At 46.5% G+C, this 15,336-nt stretch overlaps 1 protein-coding gene across 1 annotated transcript in view; it reads right to left on the bottom strand.

Moving 5' to 3' along the window:
* LOC120991015 (guanylate-binding protein 2-like) overlaps window positions 1-14,112 on the bottom strand; it is a 53,243-nt gene extending 39,131 nt beyond the window's left edge. The window contains exon 1 of the mRNA XM_040419918.1: window positions 14,045-14,112. The gene's annotated coding sequence lies outside the window, so the exon portion shown is untranslated. The remainder of the gene's footprint in view (window positions 1-14,044) is intronic.
* Window positions 14,113-15,336: the final 1,224 nt, after the last annotated feature.

Raw genomic sequence — 15,336 nt, 5'->3', positions numbered from 1 at the left:
ATCTCCCTCCCCTAAATAGTGCCATCCACAGATCCCCCTCCCCGACGCTCACAGGAGCACATTTATAAACTAATTAGTAACTTGAACTTTAATCATTGACATTGCTGAATGCTGATCTCTTTACTTGCATTGGATACCTTACTCTGTCTTAGCTCTGGTAACGGTACAGCAGGCAGTGCGGGAGGCGCTTACTCACTGACGTCACGCGCCTGCGCCGCCTAGTGGGAGGAGCAGTCGTGTGACGTCAGTGAGTGAGCGCCACCAGCACTGCCTGCTGTACCGTTACCAGAGCTAAGACAGAGTAAGGTATCCAATGCAAGTAAAGAGATCAGCATTCAGCAATGTCAATGATTAAAGTTCAAGTTACTAATTAGTTTATAAATGTGCTCCTGTGAGCGGCGTGGCCCTGTATATTCTAACCCCCAGGCAAGCGTCCCTGTCACCATGGGAATGCCTGGGGGTTAGAATATGATCGGATCTTCCTTACTCAGTGGCCTGGCTGGAGCCTCCGCAGCCACTGTGTCGGCCCGGCCCTGCGTGCACCCTGCTCCAGTCCAGTCCTGACTCCTCCCCAGTCAAGCCTGAGCCGCGGACCGCCCGCGCCCCGCCCACTACACTAGTCTAGTGGGCGGGCGGTCCGCGGCTCGGGCCTGGCTGCCTGTTTGTAGTGTGTGTGTGTAAAAAAAATAAAAAAATAAAAAAAATAAACAGAAGGCGGCCCGGATGGGCCCCCAGTGGCGTAGGGCCCCATAGCCACTGCTATGGTTGCTATGGCGATCCCTATGCCACTGAGAGGGTTACTTGGTCACTTCTATGGACGGCTCTGTAGTAGTCACTTCTATGGACGGCTCTGTAGTAGTCACTTCTATGGACGGCTCTGTAGTAGTCACTTCTATGGACGGCTCTGTAGTAGTCACTTCTATGGCTGGCTCTGTAGTAGTCACTTCTATGGACGGCTCTGTAGTAGTCACTTCTATGGACGGCTCTGCAGTAGTTACTTTTATGGACGGCTCTGTAGTAGTCACTTCTATGGACGGCTCTGTAGTGATCACTTCTATGGGCGGCTCTGTAGTAGTCACTTCTATGGACAGCTCTGTAGTAGTCACTTCTATGGACGGCTCTGTAGTCCTCACTTCTATGGACAGCTCTGTAGTAGTCACTTCTATGGACAGCTCTGTAGTAGTCACTTCTATGGACGGCTCTGTAGTAGTCACTTCTATGGACGGCTCTGTAGCAGTCACTTCTATAGACGGCTCTGTAGTAGTCACTTCTATGGACAGCTCTGTAGTAGTCACTTCTATGGACGGCTCTGTAGTAGTCACCACTATGGACAGCTCTGTAGTAGTCACTTCTATAGACGGCTCTGTAGTAGTCACCACTATGGACAGCTCTGTAGTAGTCACTTCTATGGACGGCTCTGTAGTAGTCACTTCTATGGACGGCTCTGTAGCAGTCACTTCTATGGACGGCTCTGTAGTAGTCACTTCTATGGACAGCTTTGTAGTTGTCACTTCTATGGACGGCTCTGTAGTAGTCACCACTATGGACAGCTCTGTAGTAGTCACTTCTATGGACGGCTCTGTAGTCCTCACTTCTATGGACAGCTCTGTAGCAGTCACTTCTATGGACGGCTCTGTAGTAGTCACTTCTATGGACGGCTCTGTAGTATATACTTGTATAGGAAGGAGCCGTCCCACAGAAATGAGGGCCCAGGGTTTTACCGTATAGGAAAAGTTATTGGAGAGTCACCATACATGGAATTAGTGTTATTTATGGGAAAATGGGACAACGGTGAAAGTTTATAGGATCTGGATGGAAACAGGATGAACTAAAGGGTAAAGTTGTGACTGAGCCGAGGACGTGCATGGACGGCACATTAACATCTTCAGTAAATATCTGATACTAGCAGAAGGACGCGGCTTCGCTCGGGGATATTTCATCTATTTCATTTAATGTTTGTATGTCGTTAAAGATATCTACAGTGTCCACTATAGTGTCCAGTATAACAGTGACATCTACAGCAGCCTGCCCCTTAACACTGACCCCCCCCCCCCCCCCCCCCCACAGTGCCCTGTCCCTTAGAATGGGACCTCCAAAGCAGCCCACCCCCTTAACAGTGACCTCTACAGCACCCGCCCCTAAACACTGACCATAGGACAGTCCCCTTAACTGTGACCTCCAACATTGCCGGCTCCCTTAACAGTGACCTCACAGTACTCAGCTGCCCCTTTAATAGTGGCCTCCACAGTCCCCTTCCTTCCTTAACAGTGACCTCCACAGTGCCCGCCCTTTAACAGTGACCTCCACAGCGGCTGCCCCTTTATTAGTGACCTCCACAGTACCCCATCTCCTTAACAGTGATTTCCACAACACCCCATCCCCTAAACAGTGGCCTCTACAGCAATCTGCCCCTTAACACTGACCTCCATAGCGGACCGTCCCCTTAACTGTGACCTCCACAGCAGCCTGCCCCTAGGGTGGCCAGAGGTCCAGTTTTAGGCCGGACAGTACGGCTTTCAAACTCCCTGTCCTCCCTCCGGCGCAGGACCTGGACGGACACAGGGATGTCTTTTTGAACAGCTCACTCTTAGACAGCAGCACCGTGCTGTCTGAGTGTGAGCTGCAGGGAGAAAGTCACCCTCCCTCGACCCCTGCAGCTGACAGAAGTTGATTTTTACCTTCATTTTCTCAATCCCCGTCGGCTGCTGATTGGGAGGGGGCGTGGCTTAGCGGGACATGGGAGCAGGGTTTTTAAGTCCGTCTTTTGAGGGAGGCCTGAATGGCCACTTTTAATATATATATCATAAAATACATGCAATAAGACAGGTCCCAACAGGCCCGATAAAGCTGTAGTACAGCAATTGAAGTGTAACTGTCATTTCACTACCAAAAATGAAATTCCTAACAGATGTGATGCTGAAGGGAAGATATTCATGAAGCTGCATTTTTCAGCTAAGTTTACCTTTCTGATGTCTGTATTCAGCCCTTAGCAACCATATTTCTCTGTGCCTCTATTTCAGCAACTTTCTAAGATGGCCTCTGCTGCACTGCCTGCGATGATCTTTGCCCTTCCTTGAGGCCATCCTGTATTTCCCTCACTTCCCATAAACCCTTGCTCTCCTCACATGAACTAGCAGGACCAATCAGAGCGCAGATAACTTTCCACAGTACCCAGAGCAGTGTGTATCCTCACATACAGCTAACCAGAGACAGGCCCTGCAATTACATTAAATCTGTTGGCTGGTGCAGATGATGCAGAGAATAATCAGACATACATGGATGGCTGTAGTTTACTAGGATTCATTTGTATTGAAGAGACATACAGCAGAGAGCATGGTGCTCATGTTAGCACAGGAGATATAGAAGAACAACAACCATAGATAACAGGAAAATGCAATAACAGATAGTCAACACATAGAACATTATGATACCTCAGCCGTGTTAGCCCCCCCATATCAAAATTTTTGAACAAAACATATGCAATTGGTTAGATCTCTGTTAGATCAGGTTAGATCAATTGTTGTTTGCGTTAGATCTCATACAGAAGTAGAGATATTAACAGTTATTTGCAGGGGGGGCTAACCCGTCATCAGCCCCCCCCCCCTTATCAAAAAATTGACCAAAAAATTAGCTATTTTGGAAGATATTTGTTAGATCAGGTATGATCAACTAGTTATTTTGTTAGATCTCACATAATTTCAGACTTATTAAGTTATTAATGAGGGGGGGCTAGCCCCCCCAGATGCAGTTTTCTGATAAAATTTGATGCAGACTAATAGGCCTTCGTTAGATCCGGTAAGATCAAGTGGTTTCAACGTTAGAACTCATTTAATTACTGAGATATTTCACATGAAAACACAGATATTAGGTTAGCTAGCTCCCCCTTATGTAATACTAAATATCCATAATATCTCTGTAATTATATGAGATCTAACGTTGAAACCACTTGATCTTACCGGATCTAACGAAGGCCTATTAGTCTGCATTAAATTCTACCTGAAAATTGCATGTGGGGGGGCTAGCCCCCCTCAATAATCACTTAATAAGTCTGAAATTATGTGAGATCTAACAAAACAACTAGTTGATCATACCTGATCTAACAAATATCTTCCAAAATAGCTAATTTTTTGGTCAATTTTTTGATAAGGGGGGGCTGATGACGGGTTAGCCCCCCCTGCAAATAACTGTTAATATCTCTACTTCTGTATGAGATCTAACGCAAACAACAATTGATCTAACCTGATCTAACAGAGATCTAACCAATTGCATATGTTTTGTTCAAAAATTTTGATATGGGGGGCTAACACGGCTGAGGTATCATAATGTTCTATGTGTTGACTATCTGTTATTGCATTTTCCTGTTATCTATGGTTGTTGTTCTTCCATATCTCCTGTGCTAACATGAGCACCATGCTCTCTGCTGTATGTCTCTTCAATACAAATGAATCCTAGTAAACTACAGCCATCCATATATGTTTTGTTCAAAAATTTTGATATGGGGGGGCTAACACGGCTGAGGTCATTATGATAGAGTATTTGTGTATAGTGACATCTAGTGGTCAGACTCAATACTTCAAATACTTAGGCATACAGGGAAATAAACCAAGCAATGTATAACATAGCATGAAACAATGTTCAGTCTCCAACACCCCTTCTCATTGTGAAGTGCTTAATTAGACAAACCGATTCTTCTTGTTAGATCCATATGTCTCTTTGCAGGCAAAGGCTTAGTTAGGATGTCTGCTAACATTTCCTCAGTGGGACAGTATCGTAGATCCATCTGTCCTTGCTCTTGCAAGTCTCTTAAGAAGTGATATCTCACGTCTATGTGTTTGGTTCTCGGGTTTATCCGCTCTGTCTGTGCGAGTGCTATACATCCTTGATTGTCCTCATAGATTGGCGTGGACTCTGTCTGGTTCTGATCTAGATCTTCCAGCAATTGTCTCAACCAGATTACCTCTTGCCCTGCTTGTGATGCGGCCACATATTCTGCTTCGGTGGAGGACAGTGTCACTGTGGACTGTTTTCTCGTGGTCCAGCTGATCAGACCGTCTTTGAATAGAAACAGGCGTCCACTGGTGGATTTCCGATCACTGGGGTCACCTGCCCAGTCTGCATCCACATATCCAGTCAGACCACTTTTCCCTGTTGATGAAAGTTTTAGTTTAAAGTCTATTGTTCTCTTCAAATAGCGTATGATCCTTTTTGCTGCGTTCCAGTCCATCTGGGTTGGCTGGGATACTTTTCTGCATAAGAATCCCACTGCTGTGGCTATGTCAGGCCTTGCCACTGTAGCAATGTATAGTAACTTCCCCATTGCCCTTCTGAATTGTGAGTCATTTTGCAAGGGGTTAATTGAGTTGTTTAATTCTTTAAGATAATTTGTCTCCATAGGCGAGTTGACTGGTTTGGCATCATTGAGCCCAAAAGTTTCAATTACTTCCTGTATTTTGTGACTCTGGTTAATAAGAAAACTACCATCTTCTTCTCTTTCTATCTGCATGCCTAGGAAGTGTTTGACATCACCTAGATCTTTTGTTTCAAAGTCCATGTTTAAGACCTCCAGCAGTCTGGAACAATCCCCTTCTTGCTCATAACATACTAACAGATCATCTACATAAATGAGTACAAAGATCCAGCTACCATTTAGTTTCTTGGTGTATAGGCAGGGATCGGCCTTGCTCCTCTGAAAGGATTCTCTCAAAAGCGCCTCATTAATCTTCATGTTCCATGCTCTGGCTGCTTGCTTGAGCCCGTAGATCCCCTTCTTAAGTTTACACACCTGTTCTGGCTTTTGTGGGTCTACAAAGCCCTCTGGTTGCTCCACGAAGATGTCTTCTGTTAAGTCACTGTGTAGGAAAGCGGTTTTTACATCAAAGTGCTTTACTAGCATTTGTTTTGTAGTTGCAACTGTGAGTAGAGCTCTGATTGTGGTATGTTTGACGACTGGGGCAAATGTCTCATCGTAGTCTTCTCCATATTTTTTGGAGTATCCTTTGGCTACGAGTCTCGCTTTATATCTCTCAACTGTACCATCAGTGTTGTACTTGACCTTGAAAGTCCATTTACAGCCAATTGCCCTCTTTTTGGCTGGCAGTTGCGTTAGCACTCAAGCCTGCGTGTCCTGTAGTGAGATGATTTCTTCCTCAGCTGCCTTTATCCATCTCTTGGCTTCCCTCTCCGGGAGTTGTGTTATGTCTTTCCAACAAGTGGGTTCTCTTACACAGGATGTTTCTACTTTGTACGAGAGTCTGTTGGGGGGTTAAAAAAAACAGCTCAGCGTTATTTGGTTCTTCTGCTCTTGGCATGGCTGGCTCCGTTACTTCATTTCTCGGGTCCTCGATAAATGTTACGCTGCTGCTGATTGTCACTTTATCGGTCTTTGGGTCTAGGATTCTGTATCCTTTGGTGTTGTCGGCATAACCAACAAAGACACCTTCAATTGCTAGATTTTGGAGCTTGCTGCGCTTTTCTCCCAGAATGTAAGCAAAAGCTTTGCTTCCAAATATCTTGAGGTGTCCTATGCTTGGTTTTCGACTGTGCCATAGCTCGTATGGAGTTTTGGTTGTTGCCTTGGAGTGTAATCTGTTTTGTAAGTAGGTGGCCGTTTGTGCTGCTTCTCCCCAATATTTTTCAGGGAGTCCAGAATCAGTCAACATGCATCTGATCATTTCAGTCAGAGATCTGTTTTTCCTCTCTGCTACCCCGTTCTGCTCTGGAGTATATGGGACAGTCTTTTGATGTTATATTCCTAGTTCCCTGAGTGTATTCTCTACTTGAAACCCGGTGTACTCCCCACCATTATCACTTCTGAGTACAAATGGTTTTCTGTGAAATTTATTGCTTACTTTGGTAACATAGTCCTTCAGCTTGTCGAATACTTCTGACTTATTCTTCATTAGGTATGTCACTGTAAACCTTGAGTAGTCGTCTATAAAAGTTAATATGTATTTATTTCCTCCTGGGGTGGTTGTTCTCATAGGCCCGCATACATCTGTGTGTATTAGGTCGATCGGTCTTGTTGCTCTGCTTTCACTTGCCTTTGGTGGGGTTACTCTGGTGGCTATGGCCTTGATGCAGCATTCACACCTTAGCGTGTTTGGGCAGCCTGTTAATTTGAAGCCTTTCGTTAAATCCCGTCTGGCCAGCTCCTGTGTGCTGTCAGGGTGCTGTGGCCCAGACGTCTGTGCCATAAATGAATACAGTTCTTGTGCTTATGTGTGCAGAGCTTTGTTTCTTGCTCAACAACATCAAGTTCATAAAGGTGCTTACCCGCTTTAGCTGTTGCTATCACTCTTTCCCCATCTTGGATAGTGCATTGGTCACCTTTAAACGTTGTGGTTAGTCCTTTGCTTGCCAGTCACCTGACTGATATAAGGCCGCCATTGAGTCCGGGAACATACAATACATCCGTCATTGGTATTTTTAACACTTGCCCATCCTCATTTTTACAAGTGACTATTCCATATCCTGTTCCTTCAGCAGTTGTGCAACTCCCGTCTGCAAGATATATGGTTTCTTTCTTGTCTGGATTGAGCTCTACGAAGAATTCTCTATCGTTAGTCATGTGACTTGTTGCTCCAGAATCTATATACCATTTATGGTTGGTGACAGCATCTGTCACTTTAAAAGTTCCGTGCCACGCTGCTTGGTCGTTGTTTTTCATCATGGTTATGAGTGCCTGATTGGGATTTTTTTCCCTCTGCTCATTCCTCCACAATGGACAGTCGCGCTTGAAATGCCCAGCCCTGTTACACCGGAAACATAGTTTGGCCTTCCAGTTTGGCATCTTAGTGTCTGTTGCTTTAAGTGCTGCTCCTGTATCGCTCTCTTGCCTGTGAGAAGTTTGCTCCTTTCTGCGCTTGTATTCAGCTGAAAGTCGAGATTTCACCAACTGTAATGTGAGTTCTGCTTCAGATCTTGTCTCTAATGCATTAATCAGAGGGTTGTATGACTCTGGCAGGCTGCATAAAAGTATTGCTGTCACATGGTTATCTTTGATCTCCTCTCCGAGGTCCCGGAGTTGTGCAACAATCTCCAGCACGCTTCTTATATGTTCTTGCATATCCCCTTCTGGAGTCGGTTTTGGCTGATACAGCTTCCTTAGTAAATATAACTTGTTGTTTAAGCTAGAGCTCTCATGTAATCTACGGAGTGCATTCCACATACCTTTGGCAGTATCTTCCCCTTTTATGTGGATAAGCTGTTCATCTTCTACCAGTAGGGCTATTGTGGCTCTTGCCTGTCTGTTTTTCTTATCCCACTCCTGGTTGTCTACATCCGACCTGTCTGTGGTGAGGACATCCCATGTGTCATCTTTTCTCAGCAGCATCTCCATCTTGAACTTCCACATCTTGTAGTTGTCACTATTTAGCTTAGTGATCCCCAGTTTAAGATCCCCGCTGCTAGCCATGATTAATGTACCTTGCTCGTATTCCAAGCACCTGGATACCTCAGAGCAGATTTCCTCCGCAGCTTGATCAAAGATGGTGTGCAGATGAAGACTAGGCCTCTGTTCTGACAGTCTGATGATTCACGTTGTCTGGGCCCATAACCTTTGTTGGCTGGTGCAGATGATGCAGAGAATAATCAGACATACATGGATGGCTGTAGTTTACTAGGATTCATTTGTATTGAAGAGACATACAGCAGAGAGCATGGTGCTCATGTTAGCACAGGAGATATGGAAGAACAACAACCATAGATACCAGGAAAATGCAATAACAGATAGTCAACACATAGAACATTATGATAGAGTATTTGTGTATAGTGACATCTAGTGGTCAGACTCAATACTTCAAATACATAGGCATACAGGGAAATAAACCAAGCAATGTATAACATAGCATGAAACAATGTTCAGTCTCCAACAAAATCAGTAAGCATTTCTTTTAACCTCCTAATAGCCAGCTGTCCCTCATTCTCTTCCAGACTGACAGGGAGGGGGGGAGCTACTTTAGCTGCTTATATCTCTGGTTTGGTACCAGCTAGAAATATGGGCTTTGTATTGTCCAAGCTTTCAGACAATACCAGAATGACATAAATCTGTTCAGTACAGGGGAAGAAAGCAATGATAGAAATCGGGATGCTGTGAATGAAGCTGAAAGTGAAAGTAAAAGCAGATTTTACCCGCGATTATTCCCGACTATTTCTAACAGTGGTTTCTCCTCTGTTGCTTGGACTAGAGCTGTCATTCTGGTCTTGTATGAAAGCCTGGACTGTCAGCTTTCAAACACGACTGGGTATGCACAGCTATTGGGTAAGTTATCCCTCAGGCTCCTCCCTACGTTCTCGCCCCTAGAACTCCTATTATGTTCATTGGGAAGACAAAGTGATATACAGATACGCTCCACGTCAGATACACGTGGAGCGCGTACACACATGCGGCAAACTGAGTAACCCCATTAAAGAAGGGAAGCGTGGGATCGCATAGTACGCTATGAGATCCTGCAATATTGTAGTGTACGGGGACTGTAATGCCCGTCACTACAGAAGGGTCACTTGTGTGCTGTCGTCCCCCTTATCTATGGGGAAGTTGGTATGGGTCGTCTTTATAAAATGTAATGTAATGCTATGTACTTCCCTGTTGCTGTGAAATTTGCATGTGCAGGCCTGCTAGGGGTGTCATTCCGGCTCTTGGTCACTAGAGGGAGCTAGGGAGCCCTAGTCTATATAAGGCCCAGTCAGGGAAGGGAAAGTCAGTCTAAGGTTGATAGTCTAGTCTAACCAGAGATTAGACAATGTCAGAGTCAAGTCCAGGCCTGAAGCCTGCAGACCAGGAGAGGGTATTGCAGTCCCTGTAACCGGGTTCCAGATCCAAGGAGAAGGTTCCCCTCCTAAATATATATATGCAGAAGCAGGAACACCACAGCTGATCAGCCTGAGGACACTGGGAGAGAGACAGAGGCAAGTCAAGAAAAGCAAGAGGTACTCAAGACAACAGAGGAGGTACTTGATACAGATAAAACCAAGGATATACGCCAGAGCTAGGGCACTGGACCTTGGAGAAGAGTTTCTATGTTCCAGGATCAGTCAGGAATAGAGTGCAAGCTGCCTGTACTGCAAGTCCTGTGTTTAACACTCTAAAGTCACCTTGCTATATATATATATATTGCCTGCATCAACTGTATTGAAAATCAACTGTCTTCAAAGGAACTGCGCTTCCGTCAATGTCCCTAAATGATGACTACTAAAGTTTGAATTCTGTTTTAACATCACGTGGTTCCTCAGTTATTCCTGCTATCAGCAAACGGCGTGCCACCGTTTAATTGGCACTGGCGTCACGAACATTTCTCATCATCACCTGCCCTTGCAGAGAGTCAGCCGTCTCAGGTTAGTGTCTATTGCACTACAACACCCAGGAACATTTCTAAGCCTAACTTGAGTACGCTGCACCTCTCTTTTGGCGTCACGAACAGGATACGCACGCTTTCTAGTGCAAGAAGCGTGAACTTTGTGCCTTATACAGTTGCCCTGTGACCAAAGTGACAAATTGCCTGTTTTATTAAAGTGGACTTTGTGGACTGAAAAACATACCAAAAGTGTCCCAAAAACCTCCAAAAAGTGCTGTGCAGTGTTGCGCTATCAAGAGGAAAGAAATCGCCACATCGGAGTGTGGTTTTGTGGACTTTTCATCATCCTCCTTGCTGTCAGTGAATAGACAGCGCTTCTACCAAAATGGCCGCTGAGACTACTGAAATAGCTGCTGCGTCATCTTCATCCCGAAAAAGCGGGAAAAATTGGCGCCTTTTTGAGGAAATAGCGGGAAGGAGTTCAAGGTCAGGCGCCACTGTTTATCTGGACATTTGCATGTCGGCCAGCATGGACATACTGGAATACCTGGGGGGCGGCCTCCCAGTGCAATGGGAGGATCTGGCTGATCTTGTTGGCGCCGCCCTGTCGCTCTCCAGAGAAGGATCGAGCATGTTGGAGAGTGAGCACTGCGTTGCTGCAACGTCCGCGCCTGAAATATCAAAAATGGATAATGTTGGTGTCGAGCCAGAGGAGGCTCCACCGGCCTACTCTCCGGGACCGGAGAGAACCGCCTGCCTGCCACGGGAGAAAGAACCAGAGCCCTGCTATGGCTCTTGGAGAGACTTCTTTCAGCCCTCTTTCAAGTGGTCCTCATTAATGGCAGAGATCCGGGAGGCCGCTATAAAGCGGAATACCAAGACTAAAATATATTATGAGGAACTGACCAAGACTATCCATGAACGACACACCAACACCCAACCCCGCCTGGAAAGGAGAAAGGGGTTGGTGGTGTCCTTTGACAAAACCCGTGGCTACGGGTTCATCCAAGATTATCTAACTGGCAGAGACTTGTATGTTAACAGAAGATCTGTCAAGAGAGACTACCTCCCTTCCTATCAGCACAGCCTCCGCGAGGGAGAGGAAGTGGAGTTCACCCCTGCCGAGAGCCTGAGAGGCCCTTATGCAACTGCCGTGACCCGTCCCAAGCGAGAACCTGAGGACTGGGAGGCAGAAGAAGACTACTCTGGCTGCGAGCGGGAACCTGAACGCTCTCCAGAGCCGGCCCATCACGCCTTCCAAGAGCGGGGCTCCTTCATTGGGCCTAATGTCTTCTGGCAGCCAACCGTGTTGGAAAAATGGGTGAGCCCCTATTCTTCCCCCGAGCTGCCTCGTCGGGAGAAGACCGTACAAGACATGGAGAATTTAAAAGGACTTCGGGTTACCTTGGAGAATATCCGGAAGGGTAGGAGACCCGATGCGCCACCGGAATCTGCCAAGGCCGCGTCCGAGCCATCGTTGACTGTACCTGCGCCGGCGGCGCCAGCAGAGGACAGCGATTCCGACACAGAGAGCATTGGTGACCAGATCGTCCGGCTGGAGGAAAAGTTGCGGGAGCTGCGCAAGATTGCCACCGCCAGGATCCGGACGCCGCCTAAGGAGGATGAGGTAAGGGTGCCTGTCACCACCCGTAGACCACCTTCTGTCACCCCCGCTCCGTTGCGGCCCCAAAGAGAACCCGCTAGTGCTGTGAACTGCTGCACAGAGCCCACCGGACCGCTTGCGGCGGCGGTACCCAGTGCCGCACCACCCACAATCATTATGCCGGGACCGGTACGGTCCACCCGAGGGTCTAACCCTAGGCCCATGGGGCCAATACCTATTAGGGGCCCCTTTACCTTGCAGCTGCCCCCTGACACCGTTATGTGGGCACATCCTCCTGTAGAGGACTACTACAGGCCGTACTTGCCAGCAGAGCCGGGTAATTATGACATACCCCTGTGAATCAGCCTGTTAGGCCTTTGCTTTATTTCACCAAAGAATGATGTTGTTAACCCTTCCAGGACAGGAGTCCTATGTTTTCTGGTCCTTTGTTGCTGCTGCCAGTTCATCCACGGCTCAGTGGTAGGTGTCACTCACTGAAATAATAAACTCAACAAAGCCAAGTTTGTTTCCAGGATCTCCTGCCTGCTTTTGCTATTTTCCACCACGTTGTGCCTGTTCCGTTGTTGCACCTTTTACCCTTACCCCCTTTTCAGGTTGATCAGGGGTATTACAGCACTTGTTTTCTATTATACAATTTTATTGTGCAACTTGATACTAAGGAACCGTGCCCGGAGATAGACTCAAAAGAACCTGAGCCTCTGAGATTTTTGCTCTTTTAAAAGGAAATGTGCCCAGAGATGGACTCCACCGCATGAGAGCCTCTGTGTTTTATAGGAAAATAACCTGGGTACGGACTCATATTTGTTCTTTGAGCCTCCAAGAACTTTTATACTGTTTTACCGTTTCTTGCTGTTCTATTATGGACTTATTCATTGTCATGGACTATCCTGGTATTAATGTCACGCTGTGCCAGGTCAGCGCCCCAGTTCCATTCACTATCCTGAGAGAAGAGAACGACGCCCCTTGTCACCACCCTTCACCTTTGCCAATTGGACCTGATATGAAGGTAAATGCAGATGAATTACATATGTGTATGCCTGCATGTGTCTTTTTCTGTTTCAGGTGAAGATTCCAGTTGGGCGGGCCCTGGTGGAGTACGAGGTCGTACTCAGCTTAAAGCAGTGGGGTATGTAGTGTACGGGGACTGTAATGCCCGTCACTACAGAAGGGTCACTTGTGTGCTGTCGTCCCCCTTATCTATGGGGAGGTTGGTACGGGTCGTCTTTATAAAATGTAATGTAATGTAATGCTATGTACTTCCCTGTTGCTGTGAAATTTGCATGTGCAGGCCTGCTAGGGGTGTCATTCCGGCTCTTGGTCACTAGAGGGAGCTAGGGAGCCCTAGTCTATATAAGGCCCAGTCAGGGAAGGGAAAGTCAGTCTAAGGTTGATAGTCTAGTCTAACCAGAGATTAGACAATGTCAGAGTCAAGTCCAGGCCTGAAGCCTGCAGACCAGGAGAGGGTATTGCAGTCCCTGTAACCGGGTTCCAGATCCAAGGAGAAGGTTCCCCTCCTAAATATATATATGCAGAAGCAGGAACACCACAGCTGATCAGCCTGAGGACACTGGGAGAGAGACAGAGGCAAGTCAAGAAAAGCAAGAGGTACTCAAGACAACAGAGGAGGTACTTGATACAGATAAAACCAAGGATATACGCCAGAGCTAGGGCACTGGACCTTGGAGAAGAGTTTCTATGTTCCAGGATCAGTCAGGAATAGAGTGCAAGCTGCCTGTACTGCAAGTCCTGTGTTTAACACTCTAAAGTCACCTTGCTATATATATATATATTGCCTGCATCAACTGTATTGAAAATCAACTGTCTTCAAAGGAACTGCGCTTCCGTCAATGTCCCTAAATGATGACTACTAAAGTTTGAATTCTGTTTTAACATCACGTGGTTCCTCAGTTATTCCTGCTATCAGCAAACGGCGTGCCACCGTTTAATTGGCACTGGCGTCACGAACATTTCTCATCATCACCTGCCCTTGCAGAGAGTCAGCCGTCTCAGGTTAGTGTCTATTGCACTACAACACCCAGGAACATTTCTAAGCCTAACTTGAGTACGCTGCAATATCTCGCTGGACGGGCATGCAGGAAGTGCAGACGTGTTGCGATCACTCACTCACCTGATCGCATCAAGGATGGCCGTGCGTTTCACCAATATCAGGTGTGGTACGCAGGATTCTTGATAGGGTTAAAATGGGGGGAAAATACAAATTAACCCCATAACCACCACATCCTATAAGGATCACATAAAGATGCTGTAACGGGGCCCTTATAACCCGTATGAGTAGCTCTGTACTGTCACAAGATCATGTGTAACACCCCAGAGTTGTGTTACTAAACTCTTTTACCCCTCTACAACCTGTTAAGTGTATTAACTTTGTCATCTAATGTAATCTCACATCATTTTCTCACAAATGTGCATTATAAGCCTTGTTAAATGTATATTGCTGTAATTTCCATGTTCACCAGCAGGTGGCAGCAATGTGTTAGCAGGGACTTAGTTACAGTTTAGTGTTTCTAGGCTGGAATAGTATATTCCAGTTTAACTCCCGCCTCTTTGAGCAGAGTGGGATGCTCCCACATCCTGCATCATGGGGAGAGAAGGAAGTTAAGTTAGTGTGCCAGTCACCCCTGCTAGGGGAAGGCTGAGCTTGTAGGAAATCCCAGATATAGGGATCCAAAGCCATGATCTTGTCTCGGCTGAGACAATTGATCATCATCCCCAGCCTGAGCCTTTTAGCCTCATCTGGTACAAGCAAACAGCCACCTCCAGTTACAGGAAGAAGCATACCCTGAGACAATAACTGTGAGTACCATCCAGAGACCCCAGGAGAAGCCATATTCCTCCTCAGCTAGTCAGTCCTCAAGACAGCAGAGGATAGTCAGCACAGAAGCCAAATTCCTGCCAAACATTGCCAATACCTGCTGGGACCAACGACTAATGCTGTATCTCGCTTGGATGAAAGCTGCAACTAGTAAAGACAAGTTTGAACTTGAACTTACTGCTGCAAATTCCTCTATTACTCCTACTAGCACCACACTCATTTTATTGCAAGTGAGCCAGGATCCAGGTGTCCAGCCGTACCCAGGTAGGAGACACTGTTGACACTACAGCCATTACCACACAGAGACATTACACCACTCTGGCATTCCTAACCTGGTATGTGAGTTACAACACCTTAAATGGCCCTGTGACTGTACCTTGCGCACGCTGCAATTGGCATCACGAACAAACCATAGACTATTATACCCATATCCTGACCCACTGCATAATTTGGCATCCGTTAACCGTACCACGGTCCGGCTCTATTGCACATGCCATTCAGACATCCAGAACCATGCGATCCTAATGTCCCCTTTTCCTCAGAGAAGACACCACACACCTCTGGTTCATGTGAACTCAGAACATAAA

Source organism: Bufo bufo, chromosome 1 (genome assembly GCF_905171765.1).
Source record: "Bufo bufo chromosome 1, aBufBuf1.1, whole genome shotgun sequence".
In the NCBI taxonomy this organism is placed as follows: domain Eukaryota; kingdom Metazoa; phylum Chordata; class Amphibia; order Anura; family Bufonidae; genus Bufo; species Bufo bufo.
This window is presented reverse-complemented; position numbering and strand designations above follow the sequence as displayed.